This window comes from Panthera leo, chromosome B4 (genome assembly GCF_018350215.1).
Source record: "Panthera leo isolate Ple1 chromosome B4, P.leo_Ple1_pat1.1, whole genome shotgun sequence".
NCBI lineage: Eukaryota > Metazoa > Chordata > Mammalia > Carnivora > Felidae > Panthera > Panthera leo.
Window position 1 is genome coordinate 75,101,515 of NC_056685.1, and position 15,003 is coordinate 75,116,517.

The 15,003-nt window shown below is 39.1% G+C and overlaps 1 pseudogene; it reads left to right on the forward strand.

Moving 5' to 3' along the window:
• The first annotated feature begins 998 nt into the window (after nt 1-998).
• On the forward strand, nt 999-1,943 carry LOC122225629 (annotated as a pseudogene).
• Nucleotides 1,944-15,003: the final 13,060 nt, after the last annotated feature.

Below are 15,003 nucleotides of genomic sequence, written 5' to 3' on the forward strand. Positions count from 1 at the left end.
AAATAACTTTAACTCTGATAGGGGATAATTCTGCATGAGGATATTATTTGTTTTAGGCCACAATTGTAATCTCAAATAATGATGACAGTACATTAAGAAATAGTGTACAGGTTTTTAAAATGCACTTAACATATGTTATCACATTTAATTCTCCTAACAACTCTAACAGAGGTATATTGTTATCCTAATTTTCAGCAAGGGAACAGAAGACAAGGACAGTTATGTAACATGCACAATGTGGAGCCGGGATTTGATTTTAGTCTGACACAGGACCCTACATCCTTAGTCACTGCATTAGTATCTACCCATATTCTAAACTCTTAATTATTAAGAAATGCCCACGTTTTACTAAATATGCCTTTCTACTTCTCAATCCTGATCTTCCAGTTAAATGTCCTTCCTTTCCATGACTTCCTAGAGAAATCATACTTATCCTTAAATTTTTCTTCCTTTACCTTAAATTAGATGACATTAATGACTTCTCTCTTAATCAAACTTAAAGTTCCCATTTCAGTTACTCATATTCTGATTTAATTGCTTGTCTTTATTTTGTATTCTTCTTTAAACTATGACATTTTTTTAAATGTTTGTTTATTTTTGAGAGAGACAGAGACAGAATGTGAGTAGGTTAGGGCAGAGAGAGAGGGAGGCACAGAATCCAAAGCAGGCTCCAGGCTCCAAGCTGTCAGCACAGAGCCTGACGCCGGGCTTGAACTCACAAGCTGTGAGATCATGACCTGAGCCAAAGTTGGATGCTCAAGCAACTGAGCCACCCAGGTGCCCCTCAACTATGACATTTTTAAATGTAGGCATCAAATCTTATTCTTTATGTTCCATGTGACTGACACAAAACTTGGCCCATGAAGGAAGTTAAGACATATTTTCTGAATGTTTATGATATTACAAGAGAATCAAAGCAATATGAAAATTGGTTGGAGGAAAATAGAAACTTCATTGTCATGCTTTTCATAATCATATTTAGGGGCCATCCTTTTTAAATGGCCTTGGGGAACCACACCACCATCACAGAGTTTATCCTGCTTGAACTATCTGCTGACCCCCACATTCAGACTCTGCTCTTTGTGCTTTTCTTGGTGATTTATCTCCTGACCCTAATAGGGAATCTGACAATGATGCTGGTGACCAAGGCTGATTCTTACCTCCACAGCCTCATGTACTTCTTCCTAAGTTTCCTCTTTCTTAGACCTCTGTTTCCCTTGTCACTGTGCCCAAGATGTTGGAAAACCTCCTTTCTAAGAAGAAAACCATCTCCTTTCTAAGAAGAAAAACCATCTCAGAAGAAGGCTGCCTGGCTCAGGTCTTCTTTGTATCTATCATGGCAGGGACTGAAGTCTGCCTACTCTCAGAGATGGCTTATGACCACTATGCTGCCATCTGCCACCCACTGCTCAATGGCCAGGTGATGAGTAAACAGTGGTATTTGCAGCTAGTGTAGAGTTCATGGAACCTGGGCATTCTGGACACACTCATTAATGTCCCTTTGGCAATGAAAATGGACATCTGTGATAACCATACCAGCCCACACTACAGCTGTGAGCTGCCCTCTCTCTTCCTTCTCTCTTACTCAGATGTTTCTACAAACCTCTTTGTCATATTCTGCTCTTTCCTCCCATATGGCCTTGTAACTTCCCTGTCAGTCTTCATCTCTTATGCCCACATTATCTCCACCATCCTGAGCATCACCTCCACCTCTGGCAGAAGCAAAGCTTTTTCCACCTGCTCCTCCACCTTACCACAATAATCTTGTTCTATGGCTCGGGCCTTCTTCATTATTTCATTCCAACTTCAGAATCCACCCCCCACTCTGGATCTGATCTCTGCAGTATGGTGTGATCACTCCCATGCTGAATCCTCTCATCTGCAGACCAAAAAATAAGGAGGTGAAGGATGCTCTGCAGAGAACACTGGGGAAGTATTTATAATGCTTCCAGTGGCAGAATAAAGAGAGAGGATTATGGGTAATTATAATAAAAATATGTGGCAAAACATCGAGTGAGTTGACATTAAGGGGTACTTCCTGACAGTTCATGATGTCCAGTTTGGCAAAATTAATCAGAAAGGATTAAGAAAAAAAACAAAGACCTATTATATGGTGGATCATTTAGGTCAGTCTTACTTGAAAGCAAAAAAAAATAATTGATTAAATATTCATTTAACACTATATAATTTTGCTTATAACATGTTCATCGATATTTCTCATTTATTTTCATATATATTAAGATGAGTGATATAAATTAACTATCATCATTTGCAGTGGAGTTTGAAAGTCATGGTTTTCCTAAATGGAAAATTGCCTGAATCTTTGAATGAGAACAGTCATAACAAGTTCACAGGGCCACTGGGTAATGAGTTCTGGTTAAAGTTGCAGGAAGAGAAATGAGTGAGTTACCATAATGGGGCTGAAGACTTCCCAAACATTTGTTTTTATAGAAAGCTTAAGGTGGGAATAGGTCTGTGGAAAATTGCCCTCCTAGAGTAACTTTGCAAACCAGCTAACCATTTCCTGGGTTTAAGTAGTGCCCACAGCCTCAGGGAAAGAGACAGTGACAGGAAAAACGGAAGTACCAGAGCAATGCAATCCTATTTCCAAAACAAGCAGACAGAGGTTAAGTGCTGAGAAGATTTGCAAATTGGACATATTTGGTGGCTTCTACCTTTCCTTTGCAGATCCTTACTTTCCTTGATGCCTGCTCACATCTAAGTGCTCAGAGCAACATTTTTGCTCCCGGCAGGAATCTTGCATTTCCTTAGGTGCCCACCTAACCAATGACAATTCACTGAAGATGAATTTTCCTAAATGTCCTTTATCCTAATGATACATTTCTATAGTAACAATTCATTGAGATTCTATCATCAAAATATTTCCAAATTTCTTGTGAGAGAGAAATATTTGAGCCCCTTTAGTATTTCGGGATGTTTTTCTCTTGGCTTTGGAGAATTTGAGCGATTATTAGTCCATTGATTCAAAGGCATTTCATATTTAAATCATAATTGTAAATGCTTATCAGTAGGCCATTCTTAACAGAAGATTCATCACGTATATAATTTTAAAAATTGTTGCTCTGTCTTGTGCTACTTTTATTCATATTCACATGAATTATGCTACAAGAAATAGTAGATCAGAGTCTCGGGAAGATGGCGGCGTAGGAGGACGCGGGGCTCACAGCGCGTCCTGCCGATCACTTAGATTCCACCTACACCTGCCTAAAGAACCCAGAAAACCGCCAGAGGATTAGCAGAAGGGAGTCTCCGGAGTCAAGCACAGACTAGAGGCCCACGGAAGAGGGTAGGAAGGGTGGCGAGGCGGTGCGCGCTCCACGGACTGGCGGGAGGGAGCCGGGGCGGAGGGGCGGCTCGCCGGCCAAGCAGAGCCCCCGAGTCTGGCTGGCAAAAGCAGAGGGGCCGGACGGACTGTGTTCCGACAGCAAGCGCGACTTAGCGTCTGGGAGGTCATAAGTTAACAGCTCTGCTCGGAAAGCGGGAAGGCTGGAGGACAAAGGGAGGGAGAGCTGCTGAGCCCCCAGACGGCAGAGCTCAGCTTGGCGGGGAACAAAGGCGCCAGCGCCATCTCCCCCGCCCATCCCCCAGCCAAAATCCCAAAGGGAACCAGTTCCTGCCAGAGAACTTGCTCGCTCCGCGCAAACACCCAACTCTGTGCTTCTGCGGAGCCAAAACTCCGGCAGCGGATCTGACTCCCTCCCGCTGCCACAGGGCTCCTCCTGAAGTGGATCACCTAAGGAGAAGCGAGCTAAGCCTGCCCCTCCAGCCCCCGTGCACCTTGCCTACCCACCCCAGCTAATACGCCAGATCCCCAGCAACACAAGCCTGGCAGTGTGCAAGTAGCCCAGACGGGACACGCTACCCCACAGTGAATCCCGCCCCTAGGAGAGGGGAAGAGAAGGCACACACCAGTCTGACTGTGGCCCCAGCAGTGGGCTGGGGGCAGACATCGGGTCGGACTGCGGCCCCGCCCACTAACTCCAGTTATACACCACAGCACAGGGGAAGTGCACTGCAGGTCCTCACCATGCCAGGGACTCTCCAAAATGACCAAACGGAAGAATTCCCCTCAGAAGAATCTCCAGGAAATAACAACAGCTAATGAACTGATCAAAAAGGATTTAAATAATATAACAGAAAGTGAATTTAGAATAATAGTCATAAAATTAATCGCTGGGCTTGAAAACAGTATACAGGACAGCAGAGAATCTCTTGCCACAAAGATCGAGGGACTAAGGAACAGTCACGAGGAGTTGAAAAACGCTTTAAACGAATTGCAAAACAAAATGGAATCCACGATGGCTCGGCTTGAAGAGGCAGAGGAGAGAATAGGTGAACTAGAAGATAAAGTTATGGAGAAAGAGGAAGCTGAAAGAAAGAGAGATAAAAAAATCCAGGAGTATGAGGGGAAAATTAGAGAACTAAGTGATACACTAAAAAAAAATAATATACGCATAATTGGTATCCCAGAGGAGGAAGAGAGAGGGAAGGGTGCTGAAGGGGTACTTGAACAAATTATAGCTGAGAACTTCCCTGAACTGGGGAAGGAAAAAGGCATTGAAATCCAAGAGGCACAGAGAACTCCCTTCAGACGTAACTTGAATCGATCTTCTGCACGACATATCATAGTGAAACTGGCAAAATACAAGGATAAAGAGAAAATTCTGAAAGCAGCAAGGGATAAACGTGCCCTCACATATAAAGGGAGACCTATAAGACTCGTGACTGATCTCTCCTTTGAAACTTGGCAGGCCAGAAAGGCTTGGCACGATATCTACAGTGTGCTAAACAGAAAAAATATGCAGCCGAGAATCCTTTATCCAGCAAGTCTGTCATTTATTTTTTTTATTTTATTTTTTTTTTTTGGGGTGTGGAGTTGCTTTATTTATTTATTTTTTTTTATTTTTTTTTCTTTTTATTTTTTTATTTTTTTTATTTTTTAATATATGAAATTTACTGTCAAATTGGTTTCCATACAACACCCAGTGCTCATCCCAAAAGGTGCCCTCCTCAATACCCATCACCCACCCTGCCCTCCCTCCCACCCCCCATCAACCCTCAGTTTGTTCTCAGTTTTTAACAGTCTCTAATGCTTTGGCTCTCTCCCACTCTAACCTCTTTTTTTTTTTTTTTTTTTTTTTTTCCTTCCCCTCCCCCATGGGTTTCTGTTATGTTTCTCAGGATCCACATAAGAGTGAAACCATATGGTATCTGTCTTTCTCTGTATGGCTTATTTCACTTAGCATCACACTCTCCAGTTCCATCCATGTTGCTACAAAAGGCCATATTTCATTTTTTCTCATTGCCACGTAGTATTCCATTGTGTATATAAACCACAATTTCTTTATCCATTCATCAGTTGATGGACATTTAGGCTCTTTCCATAATTTGGCTATTGTTGAGAGTGCCGCTATAAACATTGGGGTACAAGTGCCCCTATGCATCAGTACTCCTGTATCCCTTGGATAAATTCCTAGCAGTGCTATTGCTGGGTCATAGGGTAGGTCTATTTTTAATTTTCTGAGGAACCTCCACACTGCTTTCCAGAGCGGCTGCACCAATTTGCATTCCCACCAACAGTGCAAGAGGGTTCCTGTTTCTCCACATCCTCTCCAGCATCTATAGTCTCCTGATTTCTTCATTTTGGCCACTCTGACTGGCGTGAGGTGGTATAAGTCTGTCATTTAGAATAGAAGGAGAGATAAAGGTCTTCCCAAACAAACAAAAACTGAAGGAATTTGTCACCACGAAACCAGCCCTACAAGAGATCCTAAGGGGGATCCTGTGAGACAAAGTACCAGAGACATCACTACAAGCATAAAACATACAGACATCACAATGACTCTAAACCCATATCTTTCTATAATAACACTGAATGTAAATGGATTAAATGCGCTAACTAAAAGACATAGGGTATCAGAATGGATAAAAAAACAAGACCCATCTATTTGCTGTCTACAAGAGACTCATTTTAGATCTGAGGACACCTTTAGATTGAGAGTGAGGGGATGGAGAACTATTTATCATGCTCCTGGAAGCCAAAAGAAAGCTGGAGTAGCCATACTTCTATCAGACAAACTAGACTTTAAATTAAAGGCTGTAACAAGAGATGAAGAAGGGCATTATATAATAATCACAGGGTCTATCCACCAGGAAGAGCTAACTATTATAAATGTCTATGCGCCAAATACCCGAGCCCCCAGATATATAAAACAATTACTCATAAACATAAGCAACCTTATTGATAAGAATGTGGTCATTGCAGGGGACTTTAACACCCCACTTACAGAAATGGATAGATCATCTAGACACACAGTCAATAAAGAAACAAGGGCCCTGAATGATACATTGGATCAGATGGACTTGACAGATATATTTAGAACTCTGCATCCCAAAGCAACAGAATATACTTTCTTCTCGAGTGCACATGGAACATTCTCCAAGATAGATCATATACTGGGTCACAAAACAGCCCTTCATAAGTTTACAAGAATTGAAATTATACCATGCATACTTTCAGACCACAATGCTATGAAGCTTGAAATCAACCACAGGAAAAAGTCTGGAAAACCTCCAAAAGCATGGAGGTTAAAGAACACCCTACTAAAGAATGAGTGGGTCAACCAGGCAATTAGAGAAGAAATTAAAACATATATGGAAACAAACGAAAATGAAAATACAACAATCCAAACGCTTTGGGACGCAGCGAAGGCAGTCCTGAGAGGAAAATACATTGCAATCCAGGCCTATCTCAAGAAACAAGAAAAATCCCAAATACAAAACCTAACAGCACACCTAAAGGAAATAGAAGCAGAACAGCAAAGGCAGCCTAAACCCAGCAGAAGAAGAGAAATCATAAAGATCAGAGCAGAAATAAACAATATAGAATCTAAAAAAACTGTAGAGCAGATCAACGAAACCAAGAGTTGGTTTTTTGAAAAAATAAACAAAATTGACAAACCTCTAGCCAGGCTTCTCCAAAAGAAAAGGGAGATGACCCAAATAGATAAAATCATGAATGAAAATGGAATGATTACAACCAATCCCTCAGAGATACAAACAATTATCAGGGAATACTATGAAAAATTATATGCCAGCAAATTGGACAACCTGGAAGAAATGGACAAATTTCTAAACACCCACACTCTTCCAAAACTCAATCAGGAGGAAATAGAAAGCTTGAACAGACCCATAACCAGCGAAGAAATTGAATCGGTTATCAAAAATCTCCCAACAAATAAGAGTCCAGGACCAGATGGCTTCCCAGGGGAGTTCTACCAGACATTTAAAGCAGAGATAATACCTATCCTTCTCAAGCTATTCCAAGAAATAGAAAGGGAAGGAAAACTTCCAGACTCATTCTATGAAGCCAGTATTACTTTGATTCCTAAACCAGACAGAGACCCAGTAAAAAAAGAGAACTACAGGCCAATATCCCTGATGAATAGGGATGCAAAAATTCTTAATAAGATACTAGCAAATCGAATTCAACAGCATATAAAAAGAATTATTCACCATGATCAAGTGGGATTCATTCCTGGGATGCAGGGCTGGTTCAACATTCGCAAATCGATCAACGTGATACATCACATTAACAAAAAAAAAGAGAAGAACCATATGATCCTGTCAATCGATGCAGAAAAGGCCTTTGACAAAATCCAGCACCCTTTCTTAATAAAAACCCTTGAGAAAGTCGGGATAGAAGGAACATACTTAAAGATCATAAAGGCCATTTATGAAAAGCCCACAGCTAACATCATCCTCAACGGGGAAAAACTGAGAGCTTTTTCCCTGAGATCAGGAACATGACAGGGATGCCCACTGTCACCGCTGCTGTTTAATATAGTGCTGGAAGTTCTAGCATCAGCAATCAGACAACAAAAGGAAATCAAAGGCATCCAAATTGGCAAAGATGAAGTCAAGCTTTCGCTTTTTGCATATGACATGATATTATACACGGAAAATCCGATAGACTCCACCAAAAGTCTGCTAGAACTGATACATGAATTCAGCAAAGTTGCAGGATACAAAATCAATGTGCAGAAATCAGTTGCATTCTTATACACTAACAATGAAGCAACAGAAAGACAAATGAAGAAACTGATCCCATTCACAATTGCACCAAGAAGCATAAAATACCTAGGAATAAATCTAACCAAAGATGTAAAAGATCTGTATGCTGAAAACTATAGAAAGCTTATGCAGGTAATTGAAGAAGATATAAAGAAATGGAAAGACATTCCCTGCTCATGGATTGGAAGAATAAATATTGTCAAAATGTCAATACTACCCAAAGCTATCTACACAGTCAATGCAATCCCAATCAAAATTGCACCAGCATTCTTCTCAAAACTAGAACAAGCAATCCTAAAATTCATATGGAACCACAAAAGGCCCCGAATAGCCAAAGTAATTTTGAAGAAGAAGACCAAAGCAGGAGGCATCACAATCCCAGACTTTAGCCTCTACTACAAAGCTGTCATCATCAAGACAGCATGGTATTGGCATAAAAACAGACACATAGACCAATGGAATAGAATAGAAACCCCAGAACTAGACCCACAAACGTATGGCCAACTCATCTTTGACAAAGCAGGAAAGAACATCCAATGGAAAAAAGACAGTCTCTTTAACAAACGGTGCTGGGAGAACTGGACAGCAACATGCAGAAGGTTGAAACTAGACCACTTTCTCACACCATTCACAAAAATAGACTCAAAATGGATAAAGGACCTGAATGTGAGACAGGAAACCATCAAAACCTTAGAGGAGAAAGCAGGAAAAGACCTCTCTGACCTCAGCCGTAGCAATCTCTTACTCGGCACATCCCCAAAGGCAAGGGAATTAAAAGCAAAAGTGAATTACTGGGACCTTATGAAGATAAAAAGCTTCTGCACAGCAAAGGAAACAACCAACAAAACTAAAAGGCAACCAACGGAATGGGAAAAGATATTTGCAAATGACACATCAGACAAAGGGCTAGTATCCAAAATCTATAAAGAGCTCATCAAACTCCACACCCGAAAAACAAATAACCCAGTGAAGAAATGGGCAGAAAACATGAATAGACACTTCTCTAAAGAAGACATCCGGATGGCCAACAGGCACATGAAAAGATGTTCAACGTCGCTCCTTATCAGGGAAATACAAATCAAAACCACACTCAGATACCACCTCACGCCAGTCAGAGTGGCCAAAATGAAGAAATCAGGAGACTATAGATGCTGGAGAGGATGTGGAGAAACAGGAACCCTCTTGCACTGTTGGTGGGAATGCAAATTGGTGCAGCCGCTCTGGAAAGCAGTGTGGAGGTTCCTCAGAAAATTAAAAATAGACCTACCCTATGACCCAGCAATAGCACTGCTAGGAATTTATCCAAGGGATACAGGAGTACTGATGCATAGGGGCACTTGTACCCCAATGTTTATAGCGGCACTCTCAACAATAGCCAAATTATGGAAAGAGCCTAAATGTCCATCAACTGATGAATGGATAAAGAAATTGTGGTTTATATACACAATGGAATACTACGTGGCAATGAGAAAAAATGAAATATGGCCTTTTGTAGCAACATGGATGGAACTGGAGAGTGTGATGCTAAGTGAAATAAGCCATACAGAGAAAGACAGATACCATATGGTTTCACTCTTATGTGGATCCTGAGAAACATAACAGAAACCCATGGGGGAGGGGAAGGAAAAAAAAAAAAAAAAAAAAAAAAGAGGTTAGAGTGGGAGAGAGCCAAAGCATTAGAGACTGTTAAAAACTGAGAACAAACTGAGGGTTGATGGGGGGTGGGAGGGAGGGCAGGGTGGGTGATGGGTATTGAGGAGGGCACCTTTTGGGATGAGCACTGGGTGTTGTATGGAAACCAATTTGACAGTAAATTTCATATATTAAAAAATAAAAAATAAAAAAAAAAAGAAATAGTAGATCAATTTAACACCTGCTTAAATTTTTTTTAGTGTTTTATTTTTGAGAGAGAGAGTGTGTGAGAGGGGGAGGCATAGAGAGGGAGGGAAACAGAATCCAAAGCAGGCTCCAGGCTCCAAGCTGTGAGCACAGAGCCCCACGAGGGGCTCGAACTCACAAACCATGAGATCATGACCTGAGCTGAAGTTGGACACTCACCTGACTGAGCCACCCAGGTGTCCTGACACCTGCTTAATATTCACTTGTGGAGGGGCGCCTGGGTGGCTCAGTCGGTTAAGTGGCCGACTTCGGCTCAGGTCATGATCTCGCGGTCCGTGGGTTCAAGTCTCGCGTCGGGCTCTGTGCTGACAGCTCAGAGCCTGGAGCCTGTTTCAGATTCTATGTCTCCCTCTTTCTCTGACCCTCCCCTGTTCATGCTCTCTCTCTCTCTGTCTCAAAAATAAATAAATGTTAAAAAAATATATTCACTTGTGGATACTGAGGTATTGTTCTATGGACAGCAAAGGTGACAGTCTATAATGGATACTATAAAGCATTTACTGTTCCTTTTCAGTTAATTTCTTGCTATATTCAAAACAAAAGGTTTTGTTACTACATCATATAATTTGTATTAATGTGAACCAATATTTTCTGATTTGAAAGAAACTGAATTCCTTAAGTTATCAAAAGTTTTCATACAGAGAAATGATAGGTCAGTCTTCTCTTCTTTCATGAATTCCTACATTTATACATAATTTCCTTGGTGCTTTCTTTATGTGATTTCTAGAAAAGGAGTCTACCCATCTCTCACCTGCAAGAAGAGGAAGAAATGATTGTCCATCAAACATATTATAATCCCCTACAGATTGTAATATGAGACAAAGACGTCAAGATTCCCTCATCCTCTCTAAAACGCCAGAATTTCTTTTATGTATTGTTCAACGTGTGTTAGAGGAGTAGCAGCAGATGTATTCTATTGGTGAAGTCTTGCAGTGATGGTGGGGGGTTTGGAGCTGCTGGCCAAGCAAGAATTCTTGAAGATGGCTTTGGTGCAAAAAGGTGATTTTATTAAAGCATGGGGACAGGACCCATGGGCAGAAAGAGCTGCATGGGGGTTGTGATGGGTAACTCATTATATACCCTCAGGTTGGGAGGGGGTTAGGGATAGAGTAAGTCTCTAAGGAATTTTGGAAGCAAGGTTTCCAGGACCTTGAGGGGCTAGTTGTGTTAAGAAAATGCCATTTATTACCGTTTAGTAAAACCTTCATCATGAGACCCTTCAGATATATATCAGGTGGCCATAAACTTGGAGTATGATTGCCAGCATATATCTTGGGAGAGTTGAGATAATGGAAGTTTTTATATGTTAAAGTAGACTTACAGGATCCTGAGGGGTCAGGATAATGGTAAGCCCAGATTCCCTTTTGCTCCTAGCAAAGTGTCCTCATGGAAGCAGCTGAACTTCTAGAGGAAGGTCACTCTGCCTGTTTCAAGGACTTGTCAATGGCCTGTAAGCAGCAAGGGAATTACTTTTTCATTTGCCTTTGTTTCCCACATTACCACGGCAAGCACTTAAACCCCTTTCCTCTGTTCTTGGGTAGCCAGGAGTGTCCAGGAATATCACACATATTCCATAAGGGGTAGGGTTGGGGGTGCTGTTAGCCTGTACTATGTTCTCAGCTCACCCGATGCTCCCTCATCACTATTACCTGTTAGAAAGCCAAGGAGAAAAGGATTTGGTCATTGTTGGCAGTTCATTTTAAAAGAGGAAACTTAGCATCTGTTTCACTGTGAGCCCTATAACCAACTCCAGTCCAAGAGGATAATTCCCACTGACATGTTTTATATTATGTTTACATCTTTATACCTAATAAAATTCATACAACATGTATCACTATATATACAGCTTTTTACTTAAATTATATTGTAAGTGACTTTTATGTTAATATAACTAATATTAGTTTTAATTATTTTAATAATCTATTATGTTTATATTCCAAAGTGTGCTTGGCATTTTCTCATCATGGAAAATAGTTTATTATTTCACTATTATAATTTATCTTTCATATATTTTACAGTACAGTTCAGGTGACATTTCAGTTCTAAAAATAGCAATGCATTAAATATCTCATAAATATATTTTTGTTATAATTATTTTGATGCTTGGAAATTATTAGATCAAATGTGTATGATGTTTGTTAAGCCTTGTGACATGTTTCAACAGATTATTTTGCCAAGTATTTTACCACTATTGTGATGCCAGCAACGTATGCGAATGTCTCTCTTTCCAATGTAACCTATATTATTTATACTGCTTTTAAAATATTTTACTTATAGGCCAGGAATTAAATTTTTGTATCTATCTATATTTCTTTTGATACTACTGACATGAACAATGTTACATATTTATTTACTACTTTTCTCTTGTCTAATTATTCATCTATTTTGCCCACTAATATATGCAGTTGGTGATGTTCTTATCAATTTAACTAATACAATAAATACATTAAACATCGTCTGTCATGGTTGATTCCAACTTGTAAACCTCCTTAAAATGTCTTTTAATTTTGTGGGTTTCCTTTTTAGAGAAAGAGAAATGTTAATTTTTATGTAATCAAATACGTTCAACTTTCCATATGAAGATTCTTTTTTCCTAAAGCTTAAAAAATCCTTTTGTTAATATGAGGCAAATATCAAACATGTTTGCAACTCTTAATTTGTCTCAGAACTTAAATAATTTACATTCACTATCCCATTATTATTGACATAAGGTAAATTTGGCCAGTCACATATATGAACAAGAAAACTTAGAGTAAAGGATGTTAATAAAAATAACCCAATGATGCATATTAAAGGTTTAAGTTGGAATTCAAACTAGGCAGCTCAGAATCTAGAGTCCATGTTCTTAACTATTATGTAACAGAAAAATTGAAATAAATTTGAATTGATCCCACTTATTAATGTAAATAATGACTTGCTCTAGCTTTCTCTACACACACACACACACACACACACACACACACACACTTAGAGCAAACTCTTCATTTGCTCTGGTGACCAAATTTCAAGTGTGAGAGTCTGTAAGAAACTCTACAATATAGAAACTTCTATTTCTCATAGAATCTTCACTGATCAGGAAAAGTTCCCCAGTTCCTTTCTATTTTCTCACTCTTTCTTCTAAAGGCAAGAGGGTGCATTCCTTCATAGAACACAGGCTACAAACAGTAATCAAGACTAATCATCTGGTTTTGTTCTTTTCTTTAGTGGTCCTGAGGCCATCTTTGTAGTCCTTTCTTTGTCAAGCAGGCAACTGGTAAATATTTAGTGGCTGCTGTGTTTGATGATTCTAAAGCCATTGTTCAAGTCTGCTACAAGAACTCATATAGTTCTAAAAATTACAAATGCATTTTAACATGGTTTTGCATGTTTCATTTATATTTAAAATCATCTGACTTACTGTCATTATGTGAAAAGGGTGCTAAGGGAATGAGAATTTCCAGAAGAATTTAATGTCAGTCTGTACCTTTCTCAAGCCTCTTTTACAAACTCATCCTTAAATGAATTTGACTTCAGGGCACCTGGGTGGCTCAGTTGGTTGGGCATCGGACTTTGGCTCAGCTCGTGAGTTCGAGCCCCGTGTCGGGCTCTGTGCTGACAGCTCGGAGCCTGGAGCCTGCTTCAGATTCTGTGTCTCCCTCTCTCTCTGCCCCTAACCCACTTGCATGTTGTCTCTGTCTCTCTCAAATATAAACAAACATAAAAAAAAAAAAGAGTCTCATAACCATAAGAAGGTTAATGGAGGTGGGGGGGGGGGTTGGGAAGTGGTTTAAATGGATGACAGGATGAGCACTGGGTGTCATATGTAAGAGATGAATCACTGCGTTCTACTCCTGAAGCTAAGACTACACCGTATGTTAACTAACTTGAGAATTAAAAAAAAGTCAAAAAAAATTTAAGAAACTAATTTCAATTTACAATCATTTTACTTTTGCTGGAAAAAATAAGCTTTGAATAATTTTTAAAAAAGTTGATTACCCTGCTATTATCACAGTTATAAAATTACTAATTTTCATATATAATTTGATACATCACAATGTAAATAAGTTACCTTTAAAGTTGCTCAGCAAAAAAAAAAGTCTCTTACAGTTTGTTTCCCTCTCTCTTTTTAGATTTGCCTCTCTCAATGATTGATTTCTGACTGTTAATTTTGCATTCGCAAAATGAACCCCTCTTCATTATGATATATTATCTTTTTAATAAATTATTTGACTCTATATGCTATGTTTTGCTTGCAATTTTTCCATCTATGTTCGTGATAATTATTGGACTATTTTCTTTTCACGTTCTTGTCAGATTTTAGTATCAGGGTTATTATTGACCTCATAAAACAAGTTGAGGATTCTTCCTACAATCGCCATTCTATAGATGAATTTGTATGTAAAACTGGTACTATTTGTTCACCAGTGAAGTCATGTAGATTGGAGTTTTCTTTATGGAAAATATTGTAATTTCATGTTTAATTTATTTAACAGATATTGAAGTGTTCAAACCTTGTATTTTCTCTTGTGTTAGAATTGTTAGGTTGTGTTTCTCAAGGAAATTGTGCTATTAATATAAATATTTGATACTTATATTTTCACGAGTATTTGATATATTTGTGCATAACATCCTTCTAATAACTTTTTTATAAGATTTGTGGTAATTCTTCCTTTTCATTTCAGATATCACTAATTTTTTAATTATTTATTTATTTTGGGTCAATACTGCAAATTTACCGTTTACACTGATCTTTTCAACAAATCAAATTTGGCTTTCCTTGTTTTCTTTGTTGTACCTCTACTTCCTATTTTGTTTACTGCTCTTGATTATTTTCCTCTTTCCACTTGCTCTGTATATAATTTGCTGGTTTTTTTCCAAGCTTCTTGAGGTGCAAGCTTAGAAAACTGAATTCCACTCTCTCTCTTTTTCTAATAGATGTATTAAAAGATTTCTTGTCTCTCTTAGTACTGTTGTAGCTGTGTCTTACAAATTTTGATATATTACTTTCATTTTCTTTCAATTCAAAATATT